Raw genomic sequence first — 13,888 nt, forward strand, 5'->3', positions numbered from 1 at the left:
TGCAGCATAACCTCGCGGCTCTTAAACTCAATCCCCCTGTTAATGAAAGCCAACACACCATACGCCTTCTTCACAACCCTATCAACTTGGGTGGCAACTTTGAGCGATCTATGGACGCGGACCCCAAGATCCCTCTGTTCCTTCACACTGCCAAGAATCCTGTCTTTAAGCCTGTATTCTGCATTCAAATTCGACCTTCCAAAATGAATCACTTCACACTTTTCCAGGTTGAACTCCATCTGCCACTTCTCAGCCCAGCTCTGCATCCTGTCAATGTCCCGTTGCAACCTACAACAGCCTTCCGCAATATTCACAACTCCAGCAACCTTTGTGTCATCGGCAAACTTGCTAACCCAGCCTTCCACTTCCTCATCCAAGTCATTGATAAAAATCACAAAGAGCAGACGTCCCAGAACAGATCCCTGCGGAACACCACTGGTCACCGAGCTCCATGCTGAATATTTTCCATCTCCTACCACCCTCTGTCTTCTATGGGCCAGCCAATTTTGTATCCAGACAGCCAACTTTCCCTGTATCCCATGCCTTCTTACTTTCTGAATGAGCCTACCATGGGGAACCTTATCAAATGCCTTGCTAAAATTCATATACAGCACATCCACTGCTCTTCCTTCATCAATGTGTTTTGTCACATCTTCAAAGAATTCAATAAGGCTTGTGAGGCATGAGCTGCCCCTCACAAAGCCATGCTGGCTGTCTCTAATCAAACCACGCTTTTCCAAATAATCATAAATCCTGTCTCTCAGAATCCTCTCCAATAATTTGTCCACTACCGACGTAAGACTGACTGGTCTATAATTCCCAGGGTTATCCCAATTCCCTTTCTTGAACAAGGGAATAACATTTGCCACCCTCTAATCATCCGGGACTACTCCAGTGGACAGTGAGGACGCAAAGATCATCGCCAAAGGCGCGGCAATCTCTTCCCTCGCTTCCCGTAATATCCTTGGGTATATCTCGTCTGGCCCCGGGGACTTATCTGTCCTCATATCATTCAAAATTTCCAGCACATCCTCCCTCTTAACATCAACCTGTTCGAGCATATCAGCCTATTTCACGCTGTCCTGACAAACGACCAGGTCCCTCTCACTAGTGAATACTGAAGCAAAGTATTCATTTAGGACCTCCCCTACCTCCTCCGACTCCAGGCACAAGTTCCCTCCATTATACCTGATCGGCCCTACCCTCACTCTGGCCATCCTCTTGTTCCTCACATAAGTGTAGAACGCCTTGGGATTTTCCTTAATCCTACCTGCCAGGACTTTTTCATGTCCCCTTCTAGCTCTCCTAAGTCCATTCTTCAGTTCCTTCCTGGCTACCTTGTAACCCTCTAGAGCCCTGTCTGATCCTTGCTTCCTCAACCTGAAGTAAGCTTCCTTCTTCCTCTTGACTAGCTGTTCCACATCTCTTGTCATCCAAGGTTCCTTCACCCTCCCATCCCTTCCTTGCCTCATCGGGACAAACCTATCCAGCAGTCGCAGCAAGTGCTCCCTAAACAACCTCCACATTTCTGTCGTGCATTTCCCTGAGAACATCTGTTCCCAATTTATGCTCCCCAGTTCCTGCCTAATAGCATTGTAATTCCCCCTCCCCCAATTAAATATTTTCCCATCCCATCTGCTCCTGTCCCTCTCCATGACTATAGTAAAGGTCAGGGAGTTGTGATCACTATCACTGAAATGCTCTCCCACCGAGAGATCTGCCACCTGGCCTGGTTCGTTGCCAAGCACCAAGTCCAACATAGTCTCCCCTCTAGTCGGCCTATCTACATATTGAGTCAGGAAACCTTCCTGGACACACCTGACAAAAACTGCTCCATCCAAACTATTTGCGCTAAGGAGGTTCCAATCAATATTAGGGAAGTTGAAGTCACCCATGACAACAGCCCTGTTACTTCTGCACCTTTCCAAAATCTTGATTATACTTCCTGCCACCCTGTCTCCTGGAAAAACTCTGTTCTATTCTCCCAGTCTCTCCACCTCCGTTCCATCTGTTCCCATGATGCTACCTTCCACACCAGTGCTTCTGAAATGTCTCCATTTTACCTCAGTTGAGGATTCCCCTCCACGGTGGTGAACAGGGCCCTCGACCATGTCCATCCCATTTCCCACATTACTGCCTTCACCCCTTCCCCTCCCTGCCAGACCCACGATAAGGTTCCCCCTGTCCTCACCTTCCATCCCACCAGCCACCACATCACCCTCCAACATTACTGCCACATCCGGCTAAATCCACCAACAACCATATGTTCTACTCCCATCCTATGATCCCAGCTCTCATTGTGACACCCTGGTCTACTCTTCAATCACCCGCAACGCTTCTCCAGGCTCCTTCCTGTTCAAGCACAGGAGATGTAACATCGGTCCTTGCACCTCCCTCCTTCCCACTGTCCAAATACTCCTTCCAGGTGAAACAGCGATTTGCTTGTACTTCCAATTTAGTTACTGTATTCTGTTACAGGCAGTGAGCCTGTTGTTCCAGGGTTGGTTTCAGCTGTTTAACAGAAAAGTGAATACTTGAAAATTTTGAAGTGAGCTAAAGGACACTTTGGCCCCAATGAGATTTGAACTCATGACCGCTGGTTTACAAGACCAGTGCTCAAACTCCTGAGCTATGGAGACATGCGGCTACAGCATCGTTGGACTGCCCCCAATTAGTGCTGTGTGTTTGATGACTGAGTTGGGGCATCAAGTAAACACTCAGATTGTGACTCATTCCCCAAATTCCTGCCTCAATCTCTTCAGTATTCACTTCACAACAACAATATTGTGATCGAAAATGCCTTTCCATTCATAAAACCTCCCAGAGCAACTCTATTACTCTGACTCTATCTCTGTGAGTCTCTCGAACATGTGTTGTCTTTCTGTGTTTCAGTCTCTCTTTTTCCTTTCTCTGTCTCTTTCAGTTTTTCTCTCTTTGTCTCTCTACCTTTGTCTCTTTCTCTCTCTTTTTCTGTGTCCCTCTCACTTTCTCGCCCTCGATCTTTCATTTTTCTCTCTGTCTCTGTCACTTTCGGTCTGGATCTCACTTTTTCTAAGTATCTCTCGCTTTCTCTCTATGTCTCACTTTCTCTGTATCTCTCTCCTTTAGTATCTCTCCCTCCAACTTTCCTTCTTTCACTGTCTCTGAACCTCTCACATCCTGTCTCTATCTTCCTCCCTTTATTTCCTTGTCTCTTTCTCTCTCGCTAACTTTCCTTCTCTCTCTCTGTCTCTATCTGGTGTGTGTTGTTTAAGGATTGATCTGGAAATGAAGCTGTTTGAAACTCAAATCTAAAGCAATCTGAAGAATAGAAAAATGTTCCACCTGATTCAGGTTAACCTAACGTGTTGTTACTCTTGCAGTTTCTGCTTTTATTATTCAGTCACGGGATGTGGACGTCACTGATAAAACCAGCAATTACTGCCCGTGAGAAGGTGATGGTGAATCATCTCCCTAAATACAGCGGAGTGTCTTGCTGGGCCATTTCCGAGGGCAGCTAAGAGTCACCCACATTGACTGTGGGTCTGGAGTCACATATAGGCCTGACCGGGTAAGGAGGGCAGATTTCCTTCCCTGAAGGACATTAGTGAATCAGATGAGTTTTTCTGACAATCCAGTAGTTTCATGGTCACCATTACTGAGAGGAGCTTTTTATTTCAGATTGACTGAAGTGGGTTTAAATTCCCCAACTGCTGTGAGATTTAAACTCATGTCTCCAGATCATGAGTCCAGGTCTCTGGATTACTAATGCAGTAACATAACCACTATTACAGCAGAGTGGTTCTGGGTGCAGGTGAAGAGTTCACACATTGGGAGTTCAAATCCCACTGATATTGAGTTCTGTGAATTTGATAATTTACAGACTGGCACTCGGGGTTAAAACAAATGGTCACAGGATGAATTATTGGTTAAAAACCCAATCTTACTTCCTTCCCCACATCTTGTGAATCAAAGGCAGGAATGTGGAATATCAGGATGTATTGGTTTGTTTCAGACTAAACATGAAAGAGGTGAGATTCAGACTGGTGATGGAAACTGTAGATTATAATGCTGTCGTTTTTACCCAGGAGGTGGGGGTGAAATAAACATTCACGATGAATCATCACAGAAGAATGCCAGCATGGTGGAGCAGAGAAGGAGGCCATTCGGCCCATCATTCATGTGCTAGCTCTTTGAAAGAACGATCCAATTACTCCCACTTCCACTCCGCTCTTTCCTCAAAGCCCTGTAAATGTTTCCTTTTCAAGTATTTATGTGATTCCCCTTTGGAAAGTTACCATTACAATAAGGAATTCAGGAGAAACTTCTTTACCCAGAGATTGGTGAGAATGTGGAACTCGCTCCCACAGGGAGTGGTTGTAGTGAACAGTACAGACACATTTAAAGGGAAGCTGGATAAACACATGAGGGAGAAGGGAATAGAAGGATATGTTTTTGGGGTGAGAGGAAGAACGGGAGGGAGGAGGCTTATTGGTTAAAACACCCCTCCTTATCTCTGTAAACCTTTTCCAGCCCCAACAACCCTCCCGATCTCCGTAACCTCTTCCAGCCACTACAACCCTCAGAGATCTCTGCGCTCCTCCAAACCTGGCCTCTTCCACATCCGGATTTTAATCACTTCACCATTGGTGGCCGTGTCTTCAGCTGCCTGGGCCCTAACCTCTGGAATTCACTCCCTAAACCTCCCCATCTCTATCATTAAAACGCTGCTAAAAACCTGCTCCTTTCACCAGGCTGTTGCTCACCTGTCCGAATATCTACTTATGTGGCTCAGTGTCTGATTCTGTTTCATAAACTCCTGTGAAGTGCTTTGGACATTTTACTGCTTTAAGGTCGCGATATAAATATAGTTTGTTGTTGTTGAGAGAGAGAGCGTGAAATAGAGAAATGTGAGAGAGGGAATGTGTGAGAGAGATAGGGAGGGTCTCTGAGAGGGAGAGATGGAATGTGACAGTGAGACAAAGAGATAACTGAGAGAGAAATTAAAGTGGGGAGTGTGAGGGAGGGAATGCAACAGAGAGTCAGGGAAAGTGAGAGAGGGAGGGAGGAGTGAGAAGAACAGAGAGAACGTGAATGTGTGCAAATGGAGGAGGGTGAGCGAGAAAGCGATGAGTGTGGGAAATGTGATAGGTGGAGACCGCTCCAGTTCAAGAGCCAGCTGGAGTGCAGCCCCTCAAGGTCGAATATCCACTTTGCATGCCGTGAATTCTCTCGTCCTTCCAAAGTTGGTCTGTCATCCTGCGAGCTGCATCTTTACCTGAGGGTGGCGGAGAGCAGTTAGTTTGAAGCCTGGACCCCTCTGGCACTGCTGCACCAACTGTGGAACATTGACCCCCAAATCAGCCCCACACACCCCACAGGCACTGAAAGGAGCCCCAGTTCATACAATTCCCCAACAACACTCCCACTCAGCCCCTCCCTCTACCCCACACCCCAGCAATGAAAAGAAAGATCAATATGTAAAAGCTTCAGAATTCTTTAATTGAGATCTGTGTGATGCCATTGCAGTCAAATAGCTTCCTCATTGGTACTGGACTATCCGGGGGCTTGCAGCAGCAGAGGTGCTGTCCAGATCTTCAAATGTCCTTGAGCAAGTTGTGCTGCATGGAGATGGAGGCAGATTTATACACAGCAAGATCCCATTAGCAGATCGCTGAGCTTTCTGTATTGCTGGCGGTGTTTTTTCTTGAAGGAGGAACGGGGATTTTCTCTTTGAATCATCCATTCTGGGACTGTGTCGCTGCCAAGGCCTGGCATTTGTTGCCCATCCCTGATTGTCCTTGAGAAGGTGATGGTGAGCTGCCTTCTTGAACCGCTGCAGTCCGTGTGCTGTAGGTACACCCACAGTGCTGTTAGGGAGGGAGTTTCAGGATTTTGACCCAGTGTCCTAGTTATTCCATTCACCGGGACACTGATCCCAGCCCGGTTTAAGTGGAGCCCGTCCCAGTGGAGCAGCTCCCTCTTTCCCCAGTACTGGTACCAGTGGCCCAGGAAGTGAAACCCCTGCCTCTCACGCCACTCTTTCACACACACAGTTAACCTTCGAATCTGCTTCTCCCTGTGCCAATTGTCCAGCTGGTGAGGCTGGGGCTCAGATCAAAATGTCCAAACTGAGATTGATCGATTTTTGTTAGACACGGGGATTAAAGGTGACGGAACCAAGGCAGGCAGATGGGTTTAAGATCCAGATCAGCTGAGATGTCATTGAATGGGGAACAGGATCAAGGAGGTGAATGGCCTCCTCCTGTTCCTGTAACAGAGAGACAGAGACAGTGAGAGTAAGCGAGTAGGAATGTTGGAAGTGATGGAATCTGTGCATTTCTGCTGCTTTGGGAACAATGTTGACCATTAATAAAGTGCTCTGTTCACACACCAACACATTCCTGCTGATCAATAAACAGGGATCTTAGAAAAACAACTGAAACCAGGTCCCAGTGAAATGTGACCTTTTGACCTCTGCTTTATAAGACCAGTGCGCCAACCTGCAAGTTATGAAACCACCTGCCCTGCAAAATCCTATTTTAATGCTTAATGTTTTTAACAAGAAGGTTTGATCCAAACACACCTTCACAATGAAAATATAACCGCAAAATACTGCGGAGTCTGGAAATCTGAAATGAAAACAGGAAGTACTGGAAATATTCAGCAGGTTTAGCAGCATCTGCGGAGAGAGAAACAGCGTTAATGTTTCAGATCACTGACCTTTCGTCAGAACGCATCTGAGCATTTCCAGTACTTTCTGTTTTTATTGCACCTTCACAATCCTTCATCACTCAACAATCCAGCAGAAGCAGCATGTAATAGACAGAGTGAAACCATCCCAAATCCAACAAATCACATCAAAGCTCTGCAGTCCTGCTACATCCAGTCGTGAATGTTGGTGGACAATTAAACAACTAATCGAAGGAGAAGGAGGCTCCTCAAATACCCCCATCCTCAATGATGGTGGAACCCAGCACATCAGTGCGAAAGACAAGGCTGAAGCATTCGCAACAATCCCCAGCCAGAAGTGCTGAGTGGATGATCCATCTCGGCCTCCTCCTGAGGTCTCCAGCATCTCAGATGCCAGTCTTCAGCCATTCCGATTCTCTCCACGTGATATTTAGAAACGGCTGAAGGCACTGGATACTGCAAAGGCAATGGGCCCTGACAATATTCCAACAATAGTACTGAGGATTTGTGCTCCAGAATGGGCCACGCCCCTAGCCAAGCTGTTCCAGTACAGCTACAACACTGGCATCTACCCAGCAATGTGGAAAATTGCCCAGGTATGTCCTGCCCACAAAAAGCAGGACAAGTCCAACCCAGCCAATTATTGCCTCATCAGTCTACTCTCAATCATCAGTAAAGTGATGGAAGGGGTTGTCGACAGTGCCATCAAGCGGCACTTACTCAGCAATAACCTTTTCAGTGACGCTCAGTTTGGGTCCTGCCAGGGCCGGTACCTGGCTTCATTACAGCCTTGGTTCAAACATGGACAAAACAGCTGAACTCCAAAGGTGAGGTGAGAGTGACTGCCCTGGACATCAATGCAGCATTTGACCGAGACTGGCTTCAAGGAGCCCTAGCAAAACTGGAGTCAATGGGAATCAGGGGGAAAACCCTCCGCTGGCTGGTGTCGTACCTTGCACAAAGCAAGATGATTGTGGTTGTTGGAGGTCAATCATCTCAGTCCCAGGACATCACTGCAGGAGTTCCTCAGGGTAGTGTCCGAGGCCCAATCATCTTCAGCTTCATCAATGACCTGCCCTCCATCGTAATGTCAGAAATAGGGATGTTCACTGGTGATTCTATGATGTTCAGTACTGTTCGTAACTCCTCAGATACTGAAACAGTCCATGTCCATATGCAGCAAGAACTGGACAGCATTCAGGCTTGGGCTGATAAGTGGCAAGTAACATTCACACCACACAAGTGCCAGGAAATGACCATCTTCAATAAGAGAGAATCTCCCCATCTCCCCTTGGCATTCAATGAATGGCATTGTCATCACTGAATCCCCCCATTATCAACACACTGGGGGTTACCATTGACCAGAAACTGAACTGGACCAGCCACATAAATACTGTGGCTACAAGAGCAGGTCAGAGGCTAGGAACACGATGGCGATTCACTCACCTCCTGTCTCCCCAATGCCTGTCCACCATCTACAAGGCACAAGTCAGGAGTGTGATGGAATACTCTCCACTTGCCTGGATGGGTGCAGCTCCAACAACACTCAAGAAGCTCGACACCATCCAGGACAAAGCAGCCTGCTTGATCAGCACCCCTTCCACCACCTTCAACATTCACTCCCTCCACCCCTGTCCCACAGTAGCAGCAGTGTATACCATCTACAAGATGCACTGCAGCAACTCACCAAGGCTCCTTAGACAGCACCTTCCGAACCCACGACCTCAGCTCACCACCACCTTCTCAAGGTCAGTTAGGGATGGGTAACAATGTTGGTCTTACCAGTGACACCCACATCAGAAGAATTAACAAAATACAAGAAAAATACGTTCCACAGGGAGACCATTCAGCCCATCCTGCCTGTGCTGTCTCTTTGGAAGTCCTATCCAATTTCTCCCACCACCACCCACCCCCCCTTGCTCTTTCCCCACAGACCTTCAAATGTTTCCTTTTCACTATTTATCCAGTTCCCTTTTGAAACTTGCTGTTCAAATCAGCAATTCAGGAGAAACCTCTTTCCCCAGAGAGTGCTGAGAATGTGGAACTCGCTAACACTGGGAGTGGTTGTGGTGAATAGTATCGATACATTTAAAGGGGAAGATGGATAAACATAAGAGGGAGAAGGGAATCGAAGGATATGTTGATGGGGTGAGATGGAGAGGGGTGGGAGGAGGCTCGTGTGGAGCATTAACACCAGCACAGACATGCTGGGCCGAATGCCCTGTTTCTGTGTAATTCCATTGAATCTGCTTCCACCGGCCTTTCAGGCAGTGAGTTCCAGATCACAACAACTCACTGTGTAAAAAACAACCTCCTCATCCACTGGCTCTTTGGCCAATTGTTGCCAAGAGCTGGAAGATGGGATGAGACTAAAAAAACTCTTTTACAGCCAGCATGATGGGCCGAATGGCCTCCTTCTGCACCAGAATCTTTCCCCATTTAATCTCTGGCCTCTGGTTACTGAGAGAGGGGGAAGAGGAGGGAGAGAGAGCAGGTTGGGCTGTCACAGAAGGAGAAATGGAGGTCAAGAGAACCTGTTGCTCCAGGATCAGCATCAGAACAGTTTAATATTTGAATAGAAATGATTTGCTGTTTGATGGTGAGTTTTTAAATATTGAATCAATACACAAAGGCCCCAGTGAGATTTGAACTCACGACCCCTGGTTTACAAGACCAGTGCTCTAACCCCTGAGCTATGGAGCCACCTGCTGCAAGAGACTGAACATTGCCCAGTTAGGGCTGTGTGTTTGAAGAATGGGATCAGAGTCACTTATGCATTCGCATTATCAGAGAATCACTGAATTCTTACAGCACAGAGGTGGCCATTCGGCCCATTGTGTCTGCGCTGGCTCTCCAACAGAGCAATTTACTCAGTGCCGTTCCCCACCTTCTCCCTGTAGCCCTGCACTTTCTTCCTTTGAGTCCCTGGGGATGAGGATCCAGCTGGAGGGTGAATGGACTGGAGAATTAATGTGCGTAGCGTTAAGCCCACTATGCGATCGTGGTCCCACGGGCCATCGATCTGGTCAGGGGGGGAAAATGATTCCCGTTCCTCCGGCCTGGGGATTCTGCTGTGGGGAGGAAACTTCACCATCTCTGAAGTTAAGGAGGTGGTGGGCAGTCGCCTCCTCGTAGCAGATGTCATGTGGAACAATGCTCCGCTCCGGTTAATCAACGTGTACTCCCCGGTCCAATACAGCGAGAGACTGACCGTCCTCCAACAGCTCCCACTGCTGCTGGTGACGTCCAGGCCGGTCACTCTAGGCGGTGACTTCAACTACATCATTGATGTGGCTGGACGATCCGGCAGAGACGACAGTAAACTGGACTCTACGTCCAGATTCCTAATGGAAACAGTAAAAGATGCCAAGCTGCACGATGTCAAGACCGGACAGGTCTGCCCATTCCAGGATTGACTTCCTGTTTGTGTCCCGTGCTTTCATGGTCAGATCCACCGACGTCAAGCCGCTGTTTTACTCTGACCACTGCCTCTTCCTGGCCGACTGTCATTTACAGAATGACCAGCGGGTTGGCAGGGGGACATGGAAACTGAATGTTACACTGCTAACCCCAGAGAACGTTGAGGAACTCAAAAGGGATTACAGAGGTTGGAGAACCGTGAAACACCTCTTTGAGTCTCTGGTTCACTGGTGGGAAGCGATCAATGAGAACATCAAGAGGGTCTTTAACCTCAAAGGGGTTCAGAGGGTGAGAGAGAGACAGAGGGAAATGTCCCGACTCCAGAAAAGAATGCAGAATCTGCTCCGGCTGCAGTCGATGGGGGTCGAAGTCAAGGAGGATCTCAAAGAGGTGAAGAGCCGGCAGGTCTCGCTCTTTGCCAAGGAGGCCTCCAAGATCATCTCCCGGTCCAGAGTCCACTCCGTTGAGCAGGATGAGACGTGCTCGCGTTACTTCTTCCAAAAGGTACACAGAGAGAGCTCTGTGATCAGCAGCCTGAAGGAAGAGGACAGCTCGGTAATGTCTTCGCAGTCTGACATACTAAGAATTAGCAAATCCTTTTATGCTGGGCTGTACAACGTGAAGCCCACAGACAGCAGAGCCTCCCAGTCCTTCCTGTCATCTATCACGGAGATCTTATATGACAGCATGAGGCAGAGTCTGGACAAACCGCTAACTCTGGACGAGCTGACAAAGGCCGTCAGGTCCTTCAAAACGAGTCAAACTCCTGGAAGCGAAGGCTTACCGGTTGAGTTGCATTTAACTTTGTGGGACTGGGTCGGCCCGGACCTGCTGGAAGTATACGAGAGTATGCTCCTGGCCGGCATCATGTCAGAATCCATGAGGAAAGGCATCATCACCCTCATTTACAAGCGGAAGGGGAAGAGGGTGAAAATCAGAAATTGGCGGCCCATCTCACTGCTTAATGTTGACTACAAGATTCTGTCCAAAATCATCGCCAGTCGGGTCAAGTCTGCTCTGGAGTTGGTGATTCACCCTGATCAGACCTGCACTGTACCCGGCAGGAAGATCTCTGATAGTCTCACACTACTCAGGGATATGATCACCTATGTACGGGACAGGAGAGTGGACACCTGCCTCATCAGCCTGGACCAGGAGAAGACCAGGATATCGCACACCTACATGGTGGACGTGCTTTCCAAAATGGGGTTTGGAGAGGGAATCTGCAATTGGATCAAACTGCTCTCCACAAACATCAGTAGTGCAGTCTCAATCAATGGGTGGGAATTGGAAAGTTTCCCGATCCAATCTGGAGTCAGACAGGGCTGTCCTCTCTCCCCGGTCTTGTTTGTTTGCTGTATTGAGACCTTTGCTGAGTCTATTAGGAAGGATGCGAGCATAAGAGGGGTGACAATCCCAGGCAGCGGAGGCACTCAGGTTAAAACCTCCCTGTACATGGATGACGTCGCTGTCTTCTGCTCGGATCCGCTGTCCGTGCGCAGACTGATGAGCATCTGTGACCAGTTCACACTGGTCTCGGGAGCCAAAATTAACCACGGCAAGAGCGAGGCCATGTTCTTTGGGAACTGGGCTGACCGATCCTTTGTCCCCTTCACCGTCAGGTCCACCTGCAGGTGCTGGTGATATGGTTCGGAGCGGCCGGGGCATGCACCAAAACCTGGGAGGAGCGAGTAGCCAGGGTACACCATAAACTGAGAATGTAAGGGCAGCGATCTCTCTCCATTGTGGGTAAGAACCTGGTCATCAGGTGCGAGGTGCTCACGTTGTTGCTCTACGTGGCGCAGGTCTGGCCCATACCCCACTCCTGCGCTGTGGCAGTCACCCGAGCCATTTTCCGCTTTGTCTGGGGATCTAAAATGGACCGGGTCCGGAGGGACACGATGTTCAAACCTCTGGACAAGGGCGGGAAAAATGTACCCAACGTGGCCCTCATCCTGATGACCACCTTCGTGTGTGGCTGCATCAAGCTGTGTGTAGACCCCCAGTACGCAAACACCAAGTGTCACTACGTGCTGAGGTTTTATCTGTCCCCGGTGTTGTGAAGGATGGGCCTGGTCACATTATCGCGGAACGCTCCATGCAGTTGGACCGTGCCGTACCACCTATCCTTCGTGGAAAAGTCTGGGCAGGAAAACACCTTTGACCACCAATCCATCAGGCAGTGGTCTGCACGGAATGTCCTCAAGGCCCTACGGGAAAAGGAAACGGTGGATCCTGTCGGATGGTTTCCCGAGCAGACCGTCAAAGTCATTTGGCGGAATGCCTCATCGCCAGAACTTTCAAACAAGCACCAAGACGTAGCTTGGCTGGTGGTGAGAAGGGCCCTCCCCGTCAGATCCTTCCTGCACGCCCGAAGTCTCACCCCCTCCGCACAATGCCCTCGAGGTGGCTGCGGTGGGGAAGAGACAGTTGCCAAACCTCATTCTGGAATGTGTCTTTGCAAAGCAGGTGTGGGAAGAGGTTCAGTGGTTTTTGTCAAGGTACATCCCAAGCAGCCAGGGACGCACACCGAGATAAACATCAACTGCTGCTGGAGGACTATCAATTCGGTGAAAGACGCTCTTTGGTCTGCCCGAAACCTGCTGGTCTTCCAGCGCAAAGAGTTGTCCACCACCGAGTGTTGCAGACTGGCACATTCCAAGGTCCAAGACTACGTGCTGAGGGACGCACTAAAGCTTGGGGCAAAGGTTCAATGGGGAAAGATCACAGTGTAAGGTCCTCCCACCATAGTGAACCAAGGGGCTGGACCCCTGGGAAACCCCTCGGGCTGTATGCACCAAATATAGGTTTGCTGTAAACTGTACATGGCAGGTGAAATGGAATGGAAGGGTTGTGAGGCAACTCACTCCTGTATTGAGGAAAAATGATTTCCTTTGCACTTCCTGGAATGTTAACTTGGTGCTGTTTTGAACTGTTTTGAAATGTATTTTGTTATGAATAAAGCATATTTTTGGGGGGGGGAAAAGTAGACACATTCCCCAATCCGGTTCACAGTGTGTGTGTATGTGTGTGTGTGTATCTGTGTTAGTGTATCTGTATGTGTGTGTGTGTGTGTATCTGTGGGTGTGTATCTGTATGTGGGTGTGTATCTGTGTGTGTGTATCTGTGAGTGTATCTGTGAGTGTATCTGTGAGTGTGTGCGATTGTATCTGTATGTGTATCTGTGTGAGTGTATCTGTATGCCAGCCAAGAGCGACGTCTCAATTCATTCCATCTTCGCTGCCTTCGGAGAATACTTGGCATCAGGTGGCAGGACTATATCTCCAACACAGAAGTCCTTGAAGCGGCCAACACCCCCAGCTTATACACACTACTGAGTCAGCGGCGCTTGAGATGGCTTGGCCATGTGAGCCGCATGGAAGATGGCAGGATCCCCAAAGACACATTGTACAGCGAGCTTGCCACTGGTATCAGACCCACCGGCCGTCCATGTCTCCGTTATAAAGACGTCTGCAAACGCGACATGAAATCGTGTGACATTGATCACAAGTCGTGGGAGTCAGTTGCCAGCATTCGCCAGAGCTGGCGGGCAGCCATAAAGACAGGGCTAAATTGTGGCGAGTCGAAGAGACTTAGTAGTTGGCAGGAAAAAAGACAGAGGCGCAAGGGGAGAGCCAACTGTGCAACAGCCCCAACAAACAAATTTCTCTGCAGCACCTATGGAAGAGCCTGTCACTCCAGAATTGGCCTTTATAGCCACTCCAGGCGCTGCTTCACAAACCACTGACCACCTCCAGGCGCGTATCCATTGTCTCTCGAGATAAGGAGGCCCAAA

At 48.8% G+C, this 13,888-nt stretch overlaps 2 non-coding genes across 2 annotated transcripts; both read right to left on the minus strand.

Annotated features, from left to right (window-relative positions):
- Window positions 1–2,566: 2,566 nt before the first annotated feature.
- On the minus strand, window positions 2,567–2,639 carry trnat-ugu (transfer RNA threonine (anticodon UGU)). The gene has a single exon. It is a non-coding gene; the product is annotated as a tRNA-Thr (tRNA).
- A 6,663-nt stretch (window positions 2,640–9,302) lies between these two features.
- trnat-ugu (transfer RNA threonine (anticodon UGU)) lies at window positions 9,303–9,375 on the minus strand. The gene has a single exon. It is a non-coding gene; the product is annotated as a tRNA-Thr (tRNA).
- Window positions 9,376–13,888: the final 4,513 nt, after the last annotated feature.

This window comes from Heterodontus francisci, chromosome 39 (genome assembly GCF_036365525.1).
Source record: "Heterodontus francisci isolate sHetFra1 chromosome 39, sHetFra1.hap1, whole genome shotgun sequence".
Lineage (NCBI taxonomy): Eukaryota > Metazoa > Chordata > Chondrichthyes > Heterodontiformes > Heterodontidae > Heterodontus > Heterodontus francisci.